The sequence below is a fragment of the Dermacentor variabilis genome, chromosome 1, assembly GCF_050947875.1.
Source record: "Dermacentor variabilis isolate Ectoservices chromosome 1, ASM5094787v1, whole genome shotgun sequence".
Lineage (NCBI taxonomy): Eukaryota > Metazoa > Arthropoda > Arachnida > Ixodida > Ixodidae > Dermacentor > Dermacentor variabilis.
In genome coordinates this window covers 11,862,142-11,873,872 of record NC_134568.1, presented here as the reverse complement: position 1 = coordinate 11,873,872, position 11,731 = coordinate 11,862,142, and the positions used below count along the sequence as shown (strand labels likewise).

At 52.2% G+C, this 11,731-nt stretch overlaps 1 non-coding gene across 1 annotated transcript; it reads left to right on the top strand.

Annotated features, from left to right (window-relative positions):
• The first annotated feature begins 4,809 nt into the window (after positions 1-4,809).
• TRNAK-UUU (transfer RNA lysine (anticodon UUU)) lies at positions 4,810-4,882 on the top strand. Its single transcript has one exon. It is a non-coding gene; the product is annotated as a tRNA-Lys (tRNA).
• Positions 4,883-11,731: the final 6,849 nt, after the last annotated feature.

Below are 11,731 nucleotides of genomic sequence, written 5' to 3'. Positions count from 1 at the left end.
ACTGTGTAGTCTCCTGTACAGCAGTGTTATACGCGAAAGTCACATAGGGTAAAATCTAGTCCCATCTTGTGCTCTACGACGACATACATGGAGAGCATATCAGCCAGCGTTCTGTTCAGACGTTCCATTATTTCATTGGTTTGAGGGTGATACGCTGTGCTCTTGCGGTGAGAGCTATGCGTCTGCTGGAGAACGTCCTGCATAAGTTCCGCTGTAAATGCTGTACCGCGGTCGGTGATGACAACAGACGGTGCACCACGTCGTAGGACGATGTGACGTACAAAGAACTTGGCCACTTCATACGAGTTTGCTTGAGGGATAGCTTCAGTTTTCGCGTACCCGGTCAAGTAGTCGGTAGCGACGACTATCCATCTGCGGCGCGAAGAGATCAGTGGGAATGGCCCAAGTAGATCCATTCCTATTTGTTGGAACGGTGCTTGAGGAGGGTCCACAGGATGGAGAAAGCCGGCCGGTTTTACTGGTGGTTTCTTGCGGCACTGACAATCGCGGCAGGTCTTCACGTACCGTTGTACAGAAGAATAAAGCCGGGGCCTGTAATACTAATGTCTTAGCGAATCCCAGGTGTCCCGCGCATGGCTCATCATGGCAAGCTGGCAGAATGTCTTGGCGCTGCGCTGACGGCAGGGCAAGGAGGTACGTATTGGGACCGCTTCCGCACTTTTTGCTGTAAAGGACGCTGTTGTGCAAGTACTATGAATATAAGCCGCGCACGAGCGAGCGGGGTAAAACACCTTCAACTCTTAGAAGGTGCTCAATCAGCGGTAGCAGCTCAGGGTCAGCGCGCTGGTGCTCAGCCATCTCTATGGCGTCGATAACGTCGACAAATGGCAAGTCATGGTCAGGGTCCGATGAAGTCTTATGGAGTGGTGCGCGTGACAGTCAGCGTCACTGTGCTTCCTTCCAGATTGGTAGACAACTGTAATGTCGTACACTTGTAATGTCGTTGCGCAGGATCCAACGTGCTAGTCTGCCTGAAGGATCCTTGAGGTTGGCAAGCCAGCACAGCGCGTGGTGGTCATTGACTGCCTCAAAGTTTCTACCGTAGAAGTAGGGTCGGAATTTGCTAATTGCCCACACAACCGCTCAGCATTCTTTTTCAGTGGTTGAGTAGTTTTTCTCAGCCTTGGTGAGACTGCGGCTTGCATAAGTAATGGTGCTTTCCGCACCAGCTTGCCACTGCACAAGAACTGCGCCGAGACCAGAATTGCTGGCGTCAGTATGAATTTCAGTGTCAGTGTCTTCGTCGAAATGAGCAATTACTGGGCCTCTTGCAAACGCTTGCGGAATTCATTGAATGACTGCTACTACTCGTCCGCCCAAATGAAAGGCACATCGTCGCGTGTAAGCCGTGTCAGAGGCTCAGCAATTCACGAGAATCCCTCGACGAAGCGCCTATAGTATGCGCCCAAACCAAGGAAGCGCTGGACAGCCTTCGTGTCTCTGGGTGGTGAAAACTCGGCGACGGCAGCTGCCTTGTGGGAGTATGGTCGGACGCCTTGAGGACCAACGACATAGCCAAGAAATTTGAGCTCTTGCAACCCGAAGTAGCATTTTTCAGGCTTTATGCGGAGGCCTGCAGTATGGATCGCAGCGAGGACACTCTCGAGTCGTGCGAGGTGTTCGTCAAACGTGCTCGAGAACACGACAACGTTGTCCAAGTATACGAGGCAGGTTTGCCATTTCAGTTCAGCAAGCACGGTGTCCATCTTCCACTGAAAGGTGGCAGGTGCGGAACAGGGACCGAAGGGGATAACTTTGAACGCATAAAGCCTGTCAGGTGCCACAAACGCTGTTTTTCACGATCCTGTTCATCAACTTTGATTTGCCAATACCCTGATTCAAGATCCAACGAAGAAAAAACATGGCATGTTGTAGACCATGCAGTGCGTCGTCCGTGGCAATGGATAAACATCGCGCTTGGTGACAGGGTTCAACTGTCTGCAATCTACACAGAAGCGTAGTGTGTTGTCTTTCTTTCTGACTTATACTACAGGGGAGGCCCACGGGCTGGTGGACGGCTGGATCACGTTGTCTTGGGGCATCTCATTCCCCTGATGCTTCCCTTTCCACTGGAGACACTCTGTAGGGATGCTGACGAACAGAACGTGCGAACTCGTCCGTAATGGTGCAGTGCTTTGTGATGTACGTGCGCCGCACTTTGGATGACGTTGAAAAACAGCCCGCAAATTCATTCACGAGACTCAGTAGACGATCTTTCTGGTGGTCTGGCAAAGCGGCGTTAACGTGAATCCGTTCGTTTAGGCTGGGTAACCCAGATTGCTGAGACAATGTGGTTTCCAATGTGGCAATGTCAGTAACATCAGGGATTTCGCGAACGAATGCGATTGTCATTCCTCGCGGTACGTGCCGATATTCTTTGCTAAAGTTTGTTAGCAAAACGACTGAACATTTGTTTCGCACCTGAAGAAGCCCTCTGGCTATACAAATGTGGCACTCAAGAAGCAGGGGCATGTTCGCCTCAGCAATTCCTTCAGCGTCGTCCTCGGTGTCGCATCGGACAAGGGTAAGCACGCTGCTCTTGGGTGGCAGCGTGACGTGGTCGTCAGCTACGCGAAGCGCGACGTCATGGTCGTTGTCATTACTGTTCGCTATGGCTTGCATAGTAGCGAAGCTGACTCTAGACTCTTGCAGGTCGATGATGGCATCGTTCGCCTGAAGGAAATCCATGCCGTGTATAAGGTCATTAGAACATTCAGGAAGAATGACGAAGTCACCGATGTACGTGAAGGCCCGAAAGTTGACTCGCGCCGTGCACCGGCCCGTTGGAGTCATGAGGTGCCCTCCTGCAGGACCAATTTGAGTTCCGGTCCTTTGCGTGGAAACTTTGTTCAGTATACACGCGAGATTCAGGCTCATAACAGACGTGTTCGCACCCGTCTCGATTAACGCCGTGACTTCGTGGTCATCTATGGTAACTGGTACGTCGCAGGATACTGACACGGAACTACACTGCTTTCTCTGCGTCTCAAATACGTCATATCGTGGTCTTCGTAGTGGAGGATCTTAAGCGTTCGCAACATCAGCGACCTCACCTCCGCAGGTCGCTAGACTCAGTTTTCCCGGGAGGCAGGGCTGGGTAAGCGACGCCTCGTTGCTCTCGGCGTGAAGAGGGGGCTGGAAGACCTGTTTGGGGCTGGTGACGGTGACCGGGGTTCACAAGATCGTGGGGCAAACGAGGTCCTGGCGTCCGCGAGGTATGCTTATATCTCCAGGGGGCATTCACCATCGCGCAGGCACGGCGCATTCAGTGAAAATCCATGGAGGCCAGCTCGGCGGTAAGGACACGCCCTGTAGAGGTGGTCGGGTTCACCGCAATGGAATCATAAAGGCGTCCGGTCTGCGGTGCGCCATACGTCGCTCTTGAGGGGTGGTCGTGTTTCAGGAATTGCGTGTGCCGAGGCGTGAACTCGCCAGTTGCTTGTTCAACGGTGCGCACACCATGAAAGTCCGGGACGTCGCTCACATCGCGAAAAATCGGGGACAACGAACTTCGCGCTGCTTCCGCATACGACATGCGAGGTTGTGGCTGCCGTACCTCGTGCTGGGGTGTCTCGCTTCGCTCAGGGAGTTGGACTGCCTGCCTGATTTCCTCCCGGACGACCTCAGCCAGAGCAAGTCGCTGTACCGATGCTGGAGCAACCTGAAGCTTTTGGAGCCCTTCTCGAACAACAAGCCTAATGAGCTCCCGCAAGGCGTCGGTATTCCCCAAAGGCATAGCGAGAGGGTCACGCGATAGGGTCGACACGTCGCGGTTGTACTGCCGTGTTCGCTGCTGCTGTGCCTTTTCCATTGATATGGCTTCCACGCAAAACTCTGCTACGGTCTTTGGTGGGTTGCGTAATAGGCCACCCAATAACTCTTGCTTGGCACCACGCATCAAATTTTTGAGCTTCTTCCGGCATTGACGCATCCGCGCGTCGTAAAAGTCGGCACATATCTTCGACAAATATTGCGACGATATCGTTCGGCCTCTGTACTCTCGCATGAATTGGAGATTCAGCTCGCTCCTTGCGTACGAGGCTGGCGTATGTGCAGATTAGCTGCCGTCGCAATTTGTCCCATGTCGATAGGGCCGCCTCACGGTTCTGAAACCATGTCCACGCATAGGCCTCGAGGGCAAAGCAGGCGTTGCGTAGCTTGCGCTCTTGAGTCCAGCCGCTGTATTCTGCGACACGCTGGAAGTGATCGAGCCAGTCCTCTACATCCTCGAAGGTGTCCCCATAGAAGGACGTGGGGATTCGCGGCTGGTTGAGGACGACCTCGGTCGGCGCGGTCGAGGAAGATGATGGAACCGACGTACTCATCCTTCTGACTTGGTTGGGTAGCGGCTCGTGCTCAGGTGGCCGTCCTTGAAGTCGGCGGCTTGTCCGTACGTGCACAGGAGTTAGCTCGACTCGCGCCTTGTACTCTTCGTACTGGGCTTGAAGACGGTGTTCGATCTGGGAGTGGTAGCATGTACCCAGCACCTCCTCCAGAAAAATGTAACGTAGATTGGAGACGGATTGTTACAAAATAGACGTTTCTCTTTAATGGCGGGCCAGAAGAAGAACGTGCAGCTTCATCGTCACTTCATCGTCTTTCATGGCGCCGACCTTTACGCGCGCCGTTCAGCGGTGCGCGTGTCAATATGTGTCAATTTGTGTCAATATATTTAAACGGAGTGCTGCGCTTTTGACAGCTTCTTCACTACACCTTGAATCAATATTTCAATGCAATGAAAATTTTAAATGCGGACGTTTCTGTGTACAAGCAGCTTCCTCGCCGTCCGCCCGGATAGCTCAGTCGGTAGAGCGTTAGGCTTTTAACCTAACGGTCCGGGGTTCGAGCCCCCGTTCGGGCGATGGTTTTTTTTGTTTTTTTACATCACGGTTCGCGAGCAATAATTCAAATTGTGTGAATTAACATCTTGAGTCGGCACTGAGGGTTAGGAGGAACGGCGCGGTGTAGAGCTCTGGCTTAATTTAGACCATTTGTTATTCTTTAACATGAAGCCAAAGTACGGTGCACGAGTGTTTTCTTTTTTTTAGTGAAGCGTTTAGCTAAATACTTTACAAGTAACGGCGATGCGTACAAATGTGTTTACCTTAATCCTATGCAACGTGTTTATTCAACACAAAGGTCACAAATTTATTGTGATCCAACCTTTACGTTTGTGCACTACACCGGCGGCAAGCTATTACGATCTTTTTAATACAAACTCCAAATCAGACAAATGCACCGTGTGACACGTATATCCGCAGTGATGTCCCAATTACCACGGATTGTCACAATGTCACGGATTGGTAGGCGAGAATAAAAAGTCTCGAGGCACCAGGGGGCCCTTGGGATCTCGAAAGTCCACATCCGCCGCTCCTGTGCGTTCAGGGAAGTGTCGAATGCCAAATTTCGATTCATCAAAAGAATTGGTAAAGAGGGGCTTGCCACTGGCCGAAGACTTTGACTCGCGGCGCCTTCCTTCATTTCCAGGCCTCAATGCAAGAGTTGAAGTAGCTGACAACAGGCCTGATGTTGTCGGCTTAGTCAACAGGCCGGACGTCGTTCGTCTGCGTTCTACCTGTTTCTTAATAGGGTCAGTAAGAGGACTTGTTCGAGACACCGTGAACAAAGATTTCGCCAGTGCGAAAGCTAACATTCTAAGCGCGGGCGACCCGCTCAGGACAACTGTTGCTGCGTATGTCGTGGAAGATAACGACGCAAAGAGCAAGAAATGACGGTGATCCAAGGAAATATCGCACTGCTAGATCCTTCTGAAACCTGGCCAAGGTCATTGAAGTGTATTCTGGAGTCGACGCGAAGCCGCGCTCCTGTCGCTTAAAAATGAAAACAAGACTCGTTCGGAGACCTGTACAACATCTTTACTCACTTGAACGCTGCTTCCAACGATGAGAAGAAACCTTTTCGGCGCCGGAAGCTGTTGAAACTCATGGGAGCGGACAAGACGAGAAAGAAGACGGCGGGTTCCAAAGGCGCGCGCTAAAGAAAAACAAAAAGAAAAGAATTTCGATTTCGTTCGCATCGAACGCAGCTGTCTCGTCTCGTTTCAGCGACAGTTGTAGTTCAGAGTGCGTATTTCCGAGGACGCTAGTATAGGATCAGGTAAAACTTAACGCCACATACGTTACGCGGACCGCGTACTGCTCAAAAATATTTCGACGCCCCACACAGTGACTGAGTGAATGCCTCGAGGAATGAGAAGCTCGCATATATTTGCAGATGTACTTCCATAAGCCTCCAAAACAGGCTTGAAACCTCAAGTACTTTTCTGCTGCCGCGCGTGCGGCTTAACTCTAACACCCCATTCTACGTGGGATATGATTTTCTTATACACGCTATGCGTGAAAGAAAAGCGTGTGGCCAACAAGTAATTGTCTCGTCTCTTATTAGAATAAAGCGTAGATCAAAGGGGAAGCTCTACTAAAACACCGAGCTTGCTACTATTCTTTGGTTATGATAAAAGAAAACGGTAATTTCTGATTCGCCGTTCTGCGGTGCGGGAGCCCCACATCTTTGTGTCAATTGCCCCCATGCGAAAAGCGACCGTCTCGGTCGCGTCACAAAGCTCTTTCAGCGATATAAGAAATGGAGCTCCTCAGGTGCATCTCGGCGTTCAAGTACACGCATAGTATGGTTTAATGAGCACTACATGAACAACTTCAGCGCGAGGACGCCGACGGAGCGAATCGGGGTCAGAACTGCAGGGGACGGCTTCGTAGGTCACGTCACTGAGGCGGCGTGTAACCTTGTAGGGACCGAAATACCGGTGGATCCACGGTGACGGGCGAGCGTCCAGACCCACACGCAGGCGCCGGTATTGTAATGGACGTCGCATCGACCCTGGTTGTATCGAAGGGTGTCGGTATGATTAGCTCCGGATACGATGCCGAGCAAGTTAGCGTGCCTCTTCGGCTCTTTGTACAAACTCTTCCGCGTGTTCGCTGGTCGCCCTATTATCAGCCAGAGGTAGCATGACGTCAAATGTTGACGTGACGTGGCACCCGTATACAAGTTCGAACGGCGTAAACTGTGTAGTCTCCTGTACAGCAGTGTTACACGCGAAAGTCACATAGGGTAAAATCTCGTCCCATCTTGTGCTCTACGTCGACATACACGGAGAGCATATCAGCCAGCGTTGTGTTCAGACGTTCCGTTAATTCATTGGTTTGAGGGTGTTACGCTGTGCTCTTGCGGTGAGAGCTATGCGTCAGCTGGAGAACGTCCTGCATAAGTTCCGCTGTAAATGCTGTACCGCGGTCGGTGATGACAAGAGACGGTGCACCATGTCGTAGGACGATGTGGCGTACAAAGAACTTGGCCACTTCATACGAGTTTGCTTGAGGGATAGCTTCAGTTTTCGCGTACCCCTTCAAATAGTCGGTAGCGACGACTATCCATCTGCGGCGCGAAGAGGCCAGTGGGAATGGCCCAAGTAGATCCATTCCTATTTGTTGGAACGGTGCTTGAGGAGGGTCCACAGGATGGAGAAAGCCGGCCGGTATGACTGCTGGTTTCTTGCGGCACTGACAATCGCGGCAGGTCTTCACGTACCGTTGTACAGAAGAATAAAGCCGGGGCCAGTAATACTAATATCTTAGCGAATCCCAGTTGTCCCGCGCATGGCTCATCATGGCAGGCTGGCAAATGTCTTGGCGCAGCGCTGACGGCATGACCAGGAGGTACGTATTGGGACGGCTCCCGCACTTTTTGCTGTAAAGGAAGTTGTTGTGCAAGTAGTATGAATATAAGCCGCGCACGAGCGAGCGAGGTAAAAAACCTTCAACTCATTGAAGGTGCTTGATCAGCGGTAGCAGCTCAGGGTCAGCGCGCTGGTGCTCAGCCATCTTTATGGCGTCGATAATGTCGACAAGTGGCAAGTCATGGTCAGGGTCCGATGACGTCATAGGGAGTGGTGCGCGTGAAAACAGTCAGCGTCACTGTGCTTGCTTCCAAATCGGTAGACAACTGTAATGTCGAACCCTTGTAATGTCGTTGCGCAGGATCCAACGTGCCATTCTGCCTGAAGGATCCTTGAGATTGGCAAGCCAGCACAGCGCGTGATGGTCATTGACTGCCTTAAAGGTTCTACCGTAGGAGTAGGGTCGGAATTTATTAATTGCCCACACAACCACTCAGCATTCTTTTTCAGTGGTTGAGTAGTTTTTCTCAGCCTTGGTGAGGCTGCGGCTTGCATAAGTAATGGTGCTTTCCGCACCAGCTTGCCACTGCACAAGAACTGCGCCGAGACCAGATTTGATGGCGTCAGTATGAATTTCAGTGTCAGCGCATTCGTCGAAATGTGGCAATTATTGGGGCCTCTCGCAAACGCTTGCGCAATTCATTGAATGACTGCTACTGCTCGTCCGCCCAAATGAAAGGCACATCGTCGCGTGTAAGCCGTGTCAGAGGCTCAGCAATTCACGAGAATCCCTCGACGAAGCGCCTATAGTATGCGCACAAACCAAGGAAGCGCTGGACAACCTTCGTGTCTCTGGGTGGTGAAAACTCGGCGACGGTAGCTACCTTGTCGGAGTATGGTCGGACGCCTTGAGGACCAACGACATAGCCAAGAAATTTGAGCTCTTGCAACCCGAAGTAGCATTTTTTCAGGCTTTATGCCGAGGCCTGCAGTACGGATCGCAGCGAGGACACTCTCGAGTCGTGCGAGATGTTCGTCAAACGTGCTCGAGAACACGGCAACGTCGTCCAAGTATACGAGGCAGGTTTGCCATTTGAGTTCGGCAAGCACGGTATCCATCATCCACTGAAAAGTGGCAGGTGCGGAACAGAGACCGAAGGGGAGAACTTTGAACTCATAAAGCCTGTCAGGTGTCACAAACGCTGTTTTTTCACGATCCTGTTCATCAACTTTGATTTTCGAATACCCTGGTTCAAGATCCAACGAAGAAAAAAACTTGGCATGTTGTAGACGATGCAATGCGTCGTGCGTGGCAATGGATAAACATCGCGCTTGGTGACAAGGTTCAACTGTCTGCAATCTACACAGAAGCGTAGTGTGTTGTCTTTCTTTCTGACGAACACTACAGGGGAGGCCAACAGGATGGTGGGCGGCTGGATCACGTTGTTTCGGAGCATCTCTTTCACCTGATGTTTGATCGCTTCCCTTTCCACTGGAGACACTCTGTAGGGATGCTGACGAACAGGACGTGTGAACTCGTCCGTAGTGGTGCGGTGCTTTGTGACGTACGTGCGCCGTACTTTGTATGACGTTGAAAAACAGCCCGCAAATTCATTCACGAGACTCAGTAGACGATCTTTCTGGTGGTCTGGCAAAGCGGCGTTAACGTGAATCCGTTCGTTTAGGCTGGGTAACCCAGATTACTGAGACAATGCGGTTTCCAATGTGGCAATGTCAGTAACATCAGGGATTTCGCGAACGAATGCGATTGTCATTCCTCGCGGTACGTGCCGATGTTCTTTGCTAAAGTTTGTTAGCAAAACGACTGAACATTTGTTTCGCACCTGAAGAAGCCCTCTGGCTATACAAATGTGGCACTCAAGAAGCAGGGGCATGTTCGCCTCAGCAATTCCTTCAGCGTCGTCCTCGGTGTCGCATCGTACAAGGGTAAGCACGCTGCTCATGGGTGGCAGCGTGACGTGGTCGTCAGCTACGCGAAGCGCGACGTCATTGTCGTTGTCATTACTGTTCGCTATGGCTTGCATAGTAGCGAAGCTGACTCTAGACTCTTGCAGGTCGATGATGGCATCGTTCGCCTGAAGGAAATCCATGCCGTGTATAAGGTCCTTAGAACATTCAGGAAGAATGACGAAGTCACCGATGTACGTGAAGGCCCGAAAGTTGACTCGCGCCGTGCACCGGCCCGTTGGAGTCATGAGGTGCCCTCCTGCAGGACCAATTTGAGTTCCGATCCTTTGCGTGGAAACTTTGTTCAGTATACACGCGAGATTCAGGCTCATAACAGACGTGTTCGCACCCGTCTCGATTAACGCCGTGACTTCGTGGTCATCTATCGTAACTGGTACGTCGCAGGATACTGACACGGAACTACACTGCTTTCTCTGCGTCTCAATTACGTCATATCGCGGTCTTCGTAGTGGAGGATCTTAAGCGTTCGCAACATCAGCGACCTCACCTCCGCAGGTCGCTAGACTCAGTTTTCCCGGGAGGCAGGGCTGGGTAAGCGACGCCTCGTTGCTCTCGGCGTGAAGAGGGGGCTGGAAGACCTGTTTGGGGCTGGTGACGGTGACCGGGGTTCACAAGATCGTGGGGCAAACGAGGTCCTGGCGTCCGCGAGGTATGCTTATATCTCCAGGGGGCATTCACCATCGCGCAGGCACGGCGCATTCAGTGAAAATCCATGGAGGCCAGCTCGGCGGTAAGGACACGCCCTGTAGAGGTGGTCGGGTTCACCGCAATGGAATCATAAAGGCGTCCGGTCTGCGGTGCGCCATACGTCGCTCTTGAGGGGTGGTCGTGTTTCAGGAATTGCGTGTGCCGAGGCGTGAACTCGCCAGTTGCATGTTCAACGGTGCGCACACCATGAAAGTCCGGGACGTCGCTCACATCGCGAAAAATCGGGGACAACGAACTTCGCGCTGCTTCCGCATACGACATGCGAGGTTGTGGCTGCCGTACCTCGTGCTGGGGTGTCTCGCTTCGCTCAGGGAGTTGGACTGCCTGCCTGATTTCCTCCCGGACGACCTCAGCCAGAGCAAGTCGCTGTACCGATGCTGGAGCAACCTGAAGCTTTTGGAGCCCTTCTCGAACAACAAGCCTAATGAGCTCCCGCAAGGCGTCGGTATTCCCCAAAGGCATAGCGAGAGGGTCACGCGATAGGGTCGACACGTCGCGGTTGTACTGCCGTGTTCGCTGCTGCTGTGCCTTTTCCATTGATATGGCTTCCACGCAAAACTCTGCTACGGTCTTTGGTGGGTTGCGTAATAGGCCACCCAATAACTCTTGCTTGGCACCACGCATCAAATTTTTGAGCTTCTTCCGGCATTGACGCATCCGCGCGTCGTAAAAGTCGGCACATATCTTCGACAAATATTGCGACGATATCGTTCGGCCTCTGTACTCTCGCATGAATTGGAGATTCAGCTCGCTCCTTGCGATCGAGGCTGGCGTATGTGCAGATTAGCTGCCGTCGCAATTTGTCCCATGTCGATAGGGCCGCCTCACGGTTCTGAAACCATGTCCACGCATAGGCCTCGAGGGCAAAGCAGGCGTTGCGTAGCTTGCGCTCTTGAGTCCAGCCGCTGTATTCTGCGACACGCTGGAAGTGATCGAGCCAGTCCTCTACATCCTCGAAGGTGTCCCCATAGAAGGACGTGGGGATTCGCGGCTGGTTGAGGACGACCTCGGTCGGCGCGGTCGAGGAAGATGATGGAACCGACGTACTCATCCTTCTGACTTGGTTGGGTAGCGGCTCGTGCTCAGGTGGCCGTCCTTGAAGTCGGCGGCTTGTCCGTACGTGCACAGGAGTTAGCTCGACTCGCGCCTTGTACTCTTCGTACTGGGCTTGAAGACGGTGTTCGATCTGGGAGTGGTAGCATGTACCCAGCACCTCCTCCAGAAAAATGTAACGTAGATTGGAGACTGATTGTTACAAAATAGACGTTTCTCTTTAATGGCGGGCCAGAAGAAGAACGTGCAGCTTCATCGTCACTTCATCGTCTTTCATGGCGCCGACCTTTACGCGCGCCGTTCAGC